Source organism: Leucopleurus acutus (assembly GCF_964270905.1).
Source record: "Leucopleurus acutus genome assembly, chromosome: 4".
NCBI classification, from domain to species: Eukaryota; Metazoa; Chordata; class Mammalia; order Artiodactyla; family Delphinidae; genus Leucopleurus; species Leucopleurus acutus.
Window position 1 is genome coordinate 143,516,408 of NC_139146.1, and position 14,077 is coordinate 143,530,484.

The 14,077-nt window shown below is 38.3% G+C and overlaps 1 protein-coding gene across 2 annotated transcripts in view; it reads left to right on the forward strand.

Annotated features, from left to right (window-relative positions):
* UNC5C (unc-5 netrin receptor C) overlaps nt 1–14,077 on the forward strand; it is a gene marked incomplete at both ends in the record, with an annotated part of 393,819 nt that overhangs the window by 246,113 nt on the left and 133,629 nt on the right. The gene's annotated exons all lie outside the window — the stretch shown is intronic.

Below are 14,077 nucleotides of genomic sequence, written 5' to 3' on the forward strand. Positions count from 1 at the left end.
TTTTTGTTTTTGTTTTTGTTTTGCGGTACGCGGGCCTCTCACTGTTGTGGCCTCTCCCGTTGCGGAGCACAGGCTCCGGATGCACAGGCTCAGCGGCCATGGCTCACGGGCCCAGCCGCTCCGTGGCATGTGGCATCTTCCCGGACCGGGGCACGATCCTGTGTCCCCTGCATCGGCAGGCGGACTCTCAACCACTGCGCCACCAGGGAAGCCCTACGTAAGGGTTTTAAAGAGAGTTTCTTGTTCTTTATTTTCATGGGAAGGAACATACTTAACAGAGTTCCAGATTATAATATGAAATGGATTTATCATCTTATTTAAGGAAGTTTGAGAACAATTTCAGCTTAAAAAAGAGGGTTAGCTTCCTAAAGAGCATGCCTTTCTCTCCAAAGTTAAATGTTCTTCTTTGGTGTCTGTACCTATTATGCTAAATATAAATAAACCTGGTTGATAATTATGCAATAACGACCCAGGTTATTGTCCTTCTTATGTTGTGATGTCAGGAATTGTTATCCATTCTGTTTGAGGCTCTGTATCTATCACTAAATCTTCCTATTCAATATTCTCCCAATACTTGGCTCAAAATTTTCTCCCTCCTCACCGCATGTTTTTGGGGCATCTTAAAAAACGGAACAGATAAGTTTTTAGTTAAAAAAATATTGCAATCAATGAATAATCTAATGCTGAAATTTGAGGAGTGAAGCCTTTACTTCCTCTGGATTCTTTAGTCTTCTCCCCCGAATTTCGTCAATCCAGAATCATCCCTTAGCTAGGGATTTTCAGAGCCCTCTTGGGGATGCCTGTTGAAATAACCAGTCTTGCCAGTTCCTCTGAAAAGCACTATTTGGAGATACAAAACCAGCATATAAAACATGAGAACTACAGTTAGCAGAATATCAGGGTCTGGCAAAAAAGCAAGCACAGCATGTAGGAAGTATAATATCTAGCAATGAAAAACAATTCAGATTAGGGAAGTCTTAGACTCATTCCTAATTTCATTGAGGGCTTAACCTGATTTTTGAAATCTGTTTCGGAAGAAATCTCCAAGAACATGAAAGCAAGAGCAGCAAGGAAATATTAAGGCATTTGCTGTCAACCCTGTGGCTGCATTTGACAATCATCAGTGGGAGATTTTTGAAAATACGTATGTCCTGGCCTCACCCCCAGAGAGAATGGTTTAATTGGGAACAGGGCATAGCTTTCTCTTTGTCTGTCTGCTTGTTTTAAGCTCACTAGCAATGCTAATGTACAACCAGACTTGAAAACTGTTGAGACACTGCTGTGAAAATGCAGCATAGAGGAAGTACATAGACTTTCTATTCAAAAACCATGACCCAGATACTTTACTGGGTGCTGTAAGTAGAGATAAAACTAAGAGCTGATGCACTTAAGGAGATCACAGTCTAGAGAGGTCAAAATAGAGGAGGGAAAAGAGAGAGTGGAAAAGAGTATGCTTTACTGTTTGCTTGGGTTCTCCTTTCATTATGAGAATAAATTTGTGAAACCCCTTGATATTTCCATGGTATAGAGTTACACGGTAGAGAGCCCCTGCTTTCTTCAATATCCTTTCGCCTGTCTCTGCCTATTAAACTTCTCAGGCTGAGAGATAGCAGCCTCCTGACGGAAGAGGGGGGAACTCCAGCGCTTGAGTGAATTAAAATTTAGCTGGAAAAACCCAGGGGAATGTTCTGTACAAGGCAGTTCCAGGAATGGCAGGGAATGAATGACATGCCTCGTTTTATAGCTACAGCCTTGATGATTCTAGACAATGATGCCCTCTGTTTGAAATGACATTAGTGACTAAAAGGCTACCTCCCCACACCCATCCCATGGGGCATTTGTGAAACCAGAAAAACACTGCGTGGCAGACAGCTTTTCCTCACCATTTTGCTCTGTCAGATTCTTGAGTCTACTCTTTGAATGTACAGACAGAGAATAAATGCCCTTAGTCACTGTATTAGTTTCTGAGGGCTGCCACAATAAATTACTATGAAATTCGTAGCTTAAAACAACAGAAATTTATTCTCTTACAGTTTTGGAGACTAGAAGTCTGAAACCCAGCAGAGTCACACTCCTTCTGGGGACTCTGGAGGAAAATCTGTTCCTTGTCTCTTCTAGCTTCTGGTGGGGGTCCCGGCATTCCTGGGCTTGTGGCCCCATCACTTCAATCTCTGCCTCTGTCTTCACATCACTTTCTCTGTTTTATCTGTCTTATCTGTATGTCTCTTACAAAGACACTTATCACTGGATTTAGGGCCCACCTTGATAATTCAAGGTCTCAAAATCCTTAATTTAACTCTATCTGCAAAACCCGTTTACCAAATAAGGTAACATTCACCTGTTCTGGGGACTCATATGTGAACATGATCTTGTTAGGGGCCACCATTTTGCCCACTATAGTCACCAAACATCTGTCAAGAAGAAGTCACTTAATATGACAGTTGAAAAGGGCAACAAACCTTAACAGACACCACACCAACAGGACAAATAGGTGGCAAGTAAACATATGAAAAGATACTCCACATCATATATCAGGAAAATGCAAATTGAAACAATGAAATACCACTACAAATCTATTCAAATGGCCAAAATTCAGAACGCTGACAACACCAGTGCTGGCAAGAATGTGGAACAATGTGAACTCTCATTTATTTCTGGTTGGAAAGCAAAATGGTACAGCCACTTGGAAGGCAGTTTAGCGGTTTTTTACAAAACAAAACATACTCTTACCATATGACACAGCCATTGCACTCCTTGGTATTTACCCAAAGGAACTGAAAACTTATGTTCACACAAAATCATGGATGTTTATAGCGACTTTATTCATAATTGCCAAGACTTGGAAGCAACCAAGATGTCCTTCAGTAGGTGAATGGATAAATAAGCTTTAGTCCATCCAGACAAGGGAATATTATTCAGTGCTAAAAAAAATATAATAAGTTGTCATGTCATGGAAGGATAGAGAGGAATCTTAAATGCATATTACTACGTGAAGGAAATCAATCTGAAAAGGCTACATACTGTATGATTTCAACTATTTGACATTTGGGTAAAGGGAAAACTATGGAGACAGTAAAAAAATCAGTGGTTGCCAGGGAAGGGAAGGACGAATAGGTGGAGCACAAGAGGATTTTTAGGGCAGTGAAACCACTCTGTATCATACTTTAATGGTGGATATGTGTCATTACATATGTCCAAATCCATAGAACGTACAATACCCAGAGTGAACCTTAATGTAAACTATGGACTTTGGGTGATGATGTGTCAATGTAGGCCCATCAGTTGTAAAAAAAATGTATCACTCTGGTGGGAGATGTTGACAATAGGGGAGGCTATGCATGTGTGGGAGCAGTAGGTATATGGGAAATTTCTGTACCTGTCTCTCAATTTTGCTGGGAACCTAAAACTGCTCTAAAAAATAGTAGTGGTCTATTAAATACCAGGACCAGAAAAGGCCATGATAGTGGAGGCATGAGTAGGGCTGCTGGCGGCTGAAAGAGAAGGCACTTACCTGGCTATTTCCCCTCGTTTAGTCAGTATTTCTAAGTTAACTATACATGTAGCAGGCAATGAAAGCATTTACCAGCTTTCTGAAGCCTCTCCCAATCTGTTGCGTTGTCCTGTGGGCCAGATACAGGGAAAGAGCTGCACAGCCAGGCTCTTGTGTCGCTCACTTTTCTCATGCCACGGCATCCTTGCCAGCCTCTGTGCTCTAACGGTTGTCCTGTCTCATGGAAATCTAAAAACAGCTACGTTTCTCATGAAAACTCTTGCCCCACAGAGTTGCCAAAACCAAATCGAAATAGCCAATACAACCTAAAGAGCTGCACTTGATAATTTCTTCTACACCCACACCCACACCCACACCCACACCCACACCCACACCCACACCCACACACACGCATACACACACACACTTTCGCTTGACCTAGCAACACAATAGGAATGTAAACACATTGTTAATGCAGTCGCTCTCAGTTGGCTTCCCAGATGGCTTAGGTTCAATAGATTTTTCCCCCTGATTTCCTCAGCTTCTCCTAGTAAGTACTAAACAACCATTATGCCTTTTCCTGCACATTGAGATTCATCTGCAGCTACTAAACTGCCTCCAAAGTGCTTCAATTTTGCATGAGTGCTAAGCTGGGGACTGGGAGACATTACCCAGTGCTGAAGGCCCAGATCATTAGAAAGAGCATGTAAATCCTCTGAACCAGAAATAAAAAGTGCAGAGATTTCCTTTGTGAAGTCCCAACTGCGGCTTTACGTAAAACATGAACCCTTGGCAAGATTTTAGGTGTTTCTTTTTACCTTCTCAACTGTAATTTTGCCTGACTTTGGCTTATGTGTTCTCATTGTTTTAAACATTTATTTCACAGTCAGAAGCGTATGAAATAATAGCCATGCGGTGTCATTTCTCTTCTTAGGACACCGGAGCCCTCTTCCCTTTTAACGGGGATGGAACTTCAAAGGATTGCTAAGGGATCACCCACATGATATGTTTTTAAAACAAACCTGAGACCAGCTTTGGGGGGATGGGTGGAATATATGAGATATGTGCAGGGGACATAAATCTATATTATTTAAATATAGATGTAGGAAGTGTACCGATACTGGATTATGGAGAGAGGTTGGGGTAGAATCAGAAGAGGATAGGGAAAATTACTAATGAGAAAGAGGTGGCTGTGTTCTTATTTTTCAATAGATACATCCCTGTACATTATTACCTAAAAGTCTTATTTGTGTTTTTCAAGGTGAACATCATTTTATCTGTACTTGACCTGTGTTTCCATCTCTGCTATCCTCCCAGCCTGCTTGTCAGACTACCTCACTGCAAATTAGAAGCGAGCGTGTGGTCAGCTAGAGCAGTACCTGTGGGAGAGCGGGCCCAGGAGGACTGGAATTCTGAGTGTCCTGCAGCTCTGCCTGCTGTGGGGCTGGGCTGGGGCCCTAAGCTGGTGGAGTCGTGACAAAAGCTCTATGATGGGAAGGTTGACTCTACATCTTCATTCAGTATTTCCTTTGCAGCAAAATTTTGTGAACAGTTACGAGAACATTTTACATTTTTGTCTATAGTATATCCATTCAAGAGTAATAAACCAGGCTCCTTTTACATGATTGGTCTGTAATTATTTCTCTTTTTCCATATATGTATGTAATAACTCAGGCTATCTTTCTTTTAAGATTCTGATAGTAAAAATATACATTTAAGATGAGATACAGCAGTTCACTATTTATCTCTAAACATATTTCCAAGGACATTTATTTATTTATTTTAATTAATTAATTAATTATATTTCTGGCTGCGTTTGGTCTTCGTTGCGGTGCGCGGGCTTCTCATTGCGGTGGCTTCTCTTGTTGCGGAGCACGGGCTCCAGGCCTGCGGGCTTCCGTAGTTGTGGCTCATGGGCTCTAGAACGCAGGCTCAGTAGTTGTGGCGCACGGGCTTAGTTGCTCCCCGGCATGTGAGATCTTCCTGGACCAGGACTCAAACCCGTGTCCCCTGCAGTGTCCACTGCCCCACCAGGGGAGTCCTCCAAGGACATTTATTAACCACTGATTTATTCAACACTGCGTATGCAAGTGGGATCTGACAGAAATGTGACTAAATGGGCTTGTAGGGTAAGAAGTAAATGCATTCCAACTTGGAAGTGAAAAGAAAATACTAGATGAATGATATGCATGTAAATACACATAGTATTATTTGGCATATGTATACTGCCTGTATAACATACCCACTTTATGCTGAAGCCCAGTTTTGTTTGTCAGCATGTTGTATCTATCCTTCAGACTGAACAGTCCTATCCATTAATTTCATTTTACTATTTTTTTCTGAAAACCCAGCTAATCATGCAAATGTCATCTTTATTAGTGTATCATCACAAAATATTAATTATTGTGGTTCCACACCTTATGACACTGAACTGCACATATTAAATAGCTAGCTTTCCCGTTCTCCCATAGAGATTGTCTATCCACTAGGGTATGTATCCTTTGAAGGGAATTCATTTATAAAAGAAAGGAAAAGAACAAAACTTTACCTGGAGATATGAACAGACACATGATTGAAGCTGTTGGTTCAGTTGGCAGTATTATACAGTTACATAAATATCTCAGGAAATCGGAGCTCGTGGTGGGAAACAATCATTTTTCCTTCTTAATTTTTCTTTGTGGTGCTGGTGCAGGATGGACGTGAAGACATTACAAGTTACACACGACATTCAGAATCAGGCATCACTCGTACATTATTTCAAGTTTTAGTTTTCTTATCTCTTGTGAAAACATCAAAATAAGATGTTGGACTGTAAAGAAAATTATAATAGTAACTAAACATTATGACCTAGATTTTCACATCAATTTCTTCAACATTTATTTTAGAAATAGTATTTTGAAAAACTGCAAGTACACTATTTGAAAATATTTTTCTTACATAATAAGCCAATTATACTGTTTTATAGCATTTGGGACATAATATTAAAATCACACATTCAGATATTTGAAAACTGAATTATATTGTAGAAGGCCATCTAATATTTATGTCGTATTCTCTCCTTCCTGGGCACACAGGAATATTACAAGTCCCACTTCCTTGTTGTGCAGCTTGGCCAAGTGATTACTTCTAGCCCATGGGCTATGAGTGAGCTATGTTGAACTTCAGAGACAACCAAGCCTTTTAAGAGCAGGTGTGAGCTCTCTGTGCTCTCTTCTCCTTGTTTGGAGACCCTGGTAGCCATGGTTGAGAAGATGTAGGTTGAAGAAGGATGTAGCCTGAAAATAGCTGCCCTGAAGACTTCTGTGATGGAAACATAGACTTTAATTTTGTAAAGCTCTGAAATGAAGGGCATTGTGTAGTACACAGCATGGCATAAACTATTTTAGCTTCTGAAATCACATTAGTTAGGCTAGTTAGTATCGTATTAAGGGCTTACTCTGCTAAGAGTTTTACATGTATCACCTCATTTAATCCTTAAAAGAACCATTGAGTTAGGAATTTTAATTCCTATTTTCTTGTTGAGGAAAGTGCTATTTAGTGAGGTAGAGGAATTTTCCCAAGGTCATACATCTAGTCATTTGAGGAACTAGAATTTGAACCAAGTCCTTCTCCAAAGATCATACTCTCAATTAAGTTAATTGCCAAGGATGAATTAAACATAAGGTTTTACTGGCAAATAATGTAGCAGTATTGTCTTCTGGAATTCTACCTAAAGCCTTATGTTTATCAAAAACTAAGTATATGTAACTTAGAATCAGCAGAAGGTCAAAGAGACATTCTCTGCATTTAAAAAAAGGAAAAACAGTTTAAGTGCATTATACTCATTTGCATTATTTTATTAAATCATCTTTCCCGTTGGAATAATAAAAGAAAAATTTGAGGCAGGGATCTCAGAATATATAAAAATATTTTGGAAATATCAGAACAAATAGTTATTTCTCAGTCTCTATAAAGTTCAAATTGAAAATTGTTTCAGCAGGAGTTCAGTACATACCCCTGGCTTGAAAATAGGAACTGCTAATATTTTTCATCTCTACTTAGAATTTCACAAGTTAAATTTTTTCCTTCTTGTAAATTGAGTCATTCTCGCATACTGGAATTCTTTTTTAAAAGGATAAGAAAAAAGGATCTTCTCACTGATACTTGATCTGTTTTCACTCAGCTATTACTGGAGGCCCAACAATTTTGGAGGCTCTAAAAAGCATTACAATAACTCCACTTTTTGTTCCCTGTTCTTTTTTTTTTTTTTTCGGTACTTAGGCCTCTCACTGCTGTGGCCTCCCCCGCTGCAGAGCACAGGCTCCGGACGCGCAGGCTCAGCGGCCATGGCTCACGGGCCCAGCCGCTCCGCGGCATGCGGGATCTTCCCGGACCGGGGCACGAACCCGTGTCCCCTGCATCGGCAGGCGGACTCCCAACCACTGCGCCACCAGGGAAGCCCTTGTTCCCTGTTCTTAGTGCGAATAGCAAACATGTTCAAAATTTAAATCAGAGCTGTGTTTGATTATGTCTTTCTGGCTAGGATAGGAGGTACAACTGCCATCATGACTGAAAGTTCCTTTCCTCTAAAGTCTAAGGGAACACAATCACATATCTTTTAAATAAGTATATCATAGTGTCCTGGGGGAAATATTCTTTCATTAATTCAACAAATATTTATTGTATGCCTACAATATGTACCAGGTATTATTCTAGGCCACAGCAACATCAGGTAACACACAAAAATTTCTACCCTGATGGAACTCGCATCCTAGTTGGAAAGTGAAGAAAGACTCTAGAAAACGTGATTGTGTTTATAAATTTTAAATCTTCTCTAAACGATGGAAATTTGCTTATTCTGCCCCAAATTAGTCAGAACTACCCTAGTTAGTTATTTCTATTCAGTTGCCTTGTGTCCCTGCCTCACCTGGGGACTGGGATAGGGATGGAAGAAACTCCTAATGGGTGAGCTGTGCAAGCTTCTTCGTTGATGAAATCAGTAGACTCTTCACTCATCCCATCAGGGTAGCTTTACTCTATCTGTGCTTTAATATAGTAGGGACCTAGGGGGTGAGTAAAGTCCTGGGTGATTTGGCTGAAGGACAGGAAACTTAAAGGCAAATCTCTAGAACTTATTCCTGCTGTTCAGATTTCATTTCTAAATATCATAGCCACATCTGCATTGCCCTGGACAGTTCACATCCCCACCCAGACTGAACTCTCCCAACTCTGTTGAAATTTTCCCAAACCAGCCATGTCTTTCTCATCTGGGTATGTGACTAATACAATTTCCAGTCAGGGTGTTCTTCCCCCCCTTCCCCTCCCTTAAAACTATGTTAGTACCTCCAATGGTAATTTTGTTAACAGAATATAGTTTTATTCTCAATTACTATTTTATAGGCTATTTAAAAGGAATTTTATAGATTTCAAGATCTTTTGTAGGTGTTATTCCATTTCTTTCCTCACAAACCAATGGAACGAACAAATTCTTAACTTTATTTTACAAGTTGGGAAACCAGGGCTTGATGGATTTAAGACTTTCCAGAAGTCAGTATATACAAAGCAGGAATTTATTCTCTTATCTAAATAAATCACTGGGTTGCTGTGTATTAGACAAGTATTTGTCTAGTCCCTCAGTTGTCATAATAATTGTCTGGATGATTTGAATTTTTTTTTAAATGAGCATTTATAGTTTGACTTAAAAATTTTTTTAAAGAATATGAAATGTATTGCTTTTAAGATAAACCAGTAGCTGTCCCCAATATCCTACATATGAACTGTTGTAAGGAGCAGTCACTCCAGAGGTGATGGCTCTTAATGCTTGTTTCTAAATCATTTGGGATAAGAAAAAACTAAAAGCCTGACAGTATGAGTAATTAGTATTCTGAATATATGTACCTGATTTTTATCATCAGACTCTTTTCAGAGGGTCACCAAGAATATTGCTCTTAACACTTATGATTAATGACTTGTTGTAAGATCATTGATCTGAAAAGAAATTTATAATGATAATTAAAATTGGTAAAATTCAATTTAAGTAAATCAGATTAGTTTTGCTTACTAGTAAAGTCATATTAATCTTCCTAAAGGATATGTCATTTTTAAAAATGTCATTTCACCACTGTACAATTTTCACAGGCTCCCTTCTCCACAATACAGTCTTCTGTAACTTGCATACAAGGCTCTCCAGGAATCTCTCTTCTAATTCCATGGTCTTATTTCTTTACTTAATTCATGTAAACTACTCTGCACAGTGGTCACCATGCTTTTTCATCTCTGCCCTTTGGCTTCTTGCTGTTCTCTTCTCCTCAAGTGTCTTTGATTCCTCTTTAAATTTTTAAACCCAAACCATGCTTCAGCTTAAAACTCAAATATTCCATTCCCCAGGTTTCCCGTGATCTCTCCTTCTAAAGCAATTTCACTATAGCTTTCTTTATGGGGTTTTCAGAATTTTCCAAACAATGGATTACTTTTATTCAATAGATCAACATCTGGTGAATGCTAAACAAAACCTCATTGAAAGCCATGATGAAATGGGTTCTGTGTTTATGTTGACTGTAGGGTTCTATGGTTTAATAAATTTGGGGGGAATGGTGGCAGTCCGAATTAAACCTACTTCTTTATGTCAGAACTTCTGACCAATGTCTTCAGTATACTAATGGGCACTCTGAGTTTCTAAGAGAAAGTTGTATTAAGCAGAAATCCCCAAACTTATTTGAGCAAAACCCACTTTTTTAAGACACAGTTTAAGGAATATTGGTGTAGTGAAAGGAATAGGAACACTGGATTCAGACAAATGTGGATCTAAATCCTGATTTCAGTAGTTATTAGCTGTGTGAACAATTGTTTAAATTCTGACCTCCACGCCTTACCTGTATTAGAGGTGTAACAATATTAATCCCAAGGATTATTATGCAGATTAACTGAGACCCATGGTAGATGTTCAATAAATACTAGTTACCTTTACTGTTCTGAGTTACAATTAAATTTACCTGTAGCTTGGATTTAACACTACTTTGTATTATAGCTATAACAAACAAATCATTCATTCATTTAACTTACATTAACTAGACAAGTATTTGTGCCAATTACTATACTGATGGATATACAGTGCATATGACAGAGCCCCTTTACTCAGTAAGCTACTATTTTTATCTCTAGTATCAGACAGAAAACTTCTGAAAAAGGGATCCATAAGCATTTCATCTCTATGCCCACCTTGAAACTACTATGCCTGAAACAGTTGCTCAAGAGCAAGTGCCACAATAGAATGTAACCCATAGGAGAACAGAATCCTTATCTATCTTCTTTACCACTGTGTCCTCAGCACGTAGAAGAGTGTGTGGCACACAGTAGAGTCTCAACAAATACCTATTGAATGAATGACTGGACGAAAGTAATAGTAAGGTCTATAATTCATAAGTCCACAGTTCACTAATCTACAATAACGTGTTATTATTCCCCACCCTTATCGACAGGAATCTTTTTTTAAAATTTTGTTAAAATTACTTCTATTGAAATTACTGACAAATTACATGAAATAGGGACAGAAAGGAATGCATGTAGTTAGATTTAAATAATGATTAAGAATTATACTTTTAAAGAAAAATGTTGGAATATACATTCAAATATATATAATGTTTGATGTTTTAGGAAAACTATTTAGATGAGTAATATGTTTGCTTTCTCAGTGGAATGTGCTTTGTGTCCTTCCAAACTGAACACATTACCATCATCATATTTTCACAGAATAGCTTCTTTATATTCTAAAGAACATTGACATATGAGAAGAGATTAATTACAGAAAGCATTTTAGTTCCCATTTTGGTCTCAGAAAGGCTTCTTGGAACAGAGATTCAATAGGTTTTTCATCACCAAAGTCAAGAATTGGAATTACATGATGGGCCAAAGCTGGTAAGATTAATTTCTGTCAACTCATTCATACAACTCTATAAGTAAGAGAAAATACTTCGTATACCCACCACTCCAATTATCCTTCATACTTACAGCCCTAGGTTTGATGGGGTTAGAAAGTCAAATCAGAAGTAGGGGGCTTCCCTGATGGCGCAGTGGATGAGAGTCCGCCTGCCGATGCAGGGGACACGGGTTCGTGCCCCGGTCTGGGAGGATCCCACATGCCGCGGAGCGGCTGGCCCGTGAGCCATGGCCGCTGAGCCTGCGTGTCTGGAGCCTGTGCTCCACAACGGGAGAGGCCACAACAGTGAGAGGCCCGCGTACCACAAAAGGAAAATAAATAAATAAATAAAAAGTAGGAGCACTGGTTCTCCTGTAACATCTAAAACCTGACACTCCTAAAAAGATAAGGGAAAAACAGTGTTAGCATTGTCAGGGTAAGTATCATTTGCCATTCTATTTTAATATAATCTTGCAATTAAATTTTCAAGTTTCAGGGGGGAAGACTGCATTTATCTATGGTTGTCATATAGCTTTCTAGAAGCACTAGATGTCTTCCCACTCCAGATACATAATCCAATGAATAATTTTTTCTCAGCTCTAGACAAAACAAAAATAAAACAAAACACAAATCCCCATTGGACACAGAATGCCAAACCAGAACCAAGTGACTAGAAACTATCACATAAAAGGTAATCAAGTCAATGGCCTAGGTATGAAGTGCTTCCAAGCAAATCTCTTGAACCACTCAGTCCCAGCCACATTATTCCTTGACTTTTAGGTAAATTCATCTTGATCACAAAGACAGTAAACGTAACTTTAACAGAATTATACTCATAATAAATCAAATACACTGGTAAGTTGCAATTCCCAATTACACAAAATAATTTTAGTTAATTAGATGGGCTGTTTATATATTAAATATTATATTAAAAATTCAAGGAAAACATTTCAGAGAGGTTGGTAAATTATGCGTTTACAGTGTCTTCTTTTCCTGATGTACTTTAAAGATTGTCAAATGACTGCATGTGGCATAAAACAATGTCTTAATTATAAAGTTCTACCTTTTGAGTTTTCATATTTTGATTATCTTAGTAAGAGTTTTAAGTTGCTAAAATAACAATCAGTTTTTTTATGGTATGACATCCTTTTAAACAATGATAGCATTTTGTGTGGTTAAATTTATATTAAGACATCTTGAGCTGATATGTTTCATATTTTAGATATTAGTGAAAACTAATAGGGTCAAGCTCTGGAAAAAAGCATGAAAAAGAGACAACACTAATTCAATAAAATGTAATATATTCCAGAACATCCTTCCCTGCAGCTTTGTGCATTTCCCACCAATCTGTGTACTAACTTTGAATGTACTGTAATGAGATTTGGTAGAGTCACCTCTGCAGCTCTTCTCCCAATAGAGAGAGTGCTGGAAGAAACAGAATTGCCAGGTCTGCACAACATGGTGTCTCAAAACTTCCCTTTGTGTATGAAAGATAAAGTAATTGGGAGGAATGAGAAATGCAACTCAGGTGCACATAATACTTAAGTCTAACATGAGGTGAGGATGCTTTTTAGTGAAACATACATGGGGTATTAGAAGATGCAGATTTGATGAGCATATTTTAAAAATATTTAAGATAATGCATGATTTTTGAGTATCACCTAATAAACATGATAAATGAATAGCACAAGGCTGGATGTGATATTTTATACATCTTTACATTTCTGGAACAACATAATTTTTGACATTAGTGGACTTTTAATATTTGTTGACAGCACTGCAGATTACATTTCTGGGGGAATTTGGATGTTGTTTTAAATAATTATGCAACAAGATTAATCATGGATTTTTGATCACATTATAATAATCTCTAGAAAAACATTATTTGTGGTGCTTGACTTATGAAGTTAAATTTATGCTAAAGATAAGGAATAAATGCCAATTACCAGATTTTATTGCTAAATTCATGTATAGCCTCACAAAGGCTTCCAATCAGAAGGTGGCATTTGCATCTGAATTTCTAAAATCATGTGAAACTCCCTATTAACAAGTACATGTTCATGCTCATTATGAAACTTCTTGGTAAAGTATGCTAATTACTTTGCTGCACTCTGTCTCCCAAACCACAACGATTCCTATTATAAAAGCAAATCACTGCAAACTTCAAACAGCATGCATCCTTGAGATGCCGCTATTAAAGGAAGAACAGTGATGGGAAATCTTTGACGTTGTCAGACAGGATGGAAAATACACATTTGTATTTGAGTAAATCCTGTAGACCGAAGCATTTCCCCCCACCCTTAAATAACCTGAAGCCAATTTCAAGTGCCCAAATGCTCTTCAGAGCAACCTGCTTGGAAGTAATGCTGATGGCATTTCAAATTTCAAGGCAGGTTGCTTTTTCCATCTCAAGACTTCAAGCAGATTGGAAATTGCACTTTCAAAGAAAAAGGATATTACCTACTTTTAGCCAAACCACTAGCCTCTGGTTTGATGAACAAAATGTCATAGGTAACGACCTTACCTATGGTAATGAAAAGATGATATGTGACCGAGTAACTCAGAGTCTGAATAATGCAGCTAAGTCTAGAGAATTCTAAAATGTAAGTGTTTAGATAACTTCATGCTCCAGTTTTTTCTTGTTCTGGTGTTGTTGACCACACTTTGGAGTGTAAACTTTGGGCATGTGGCAG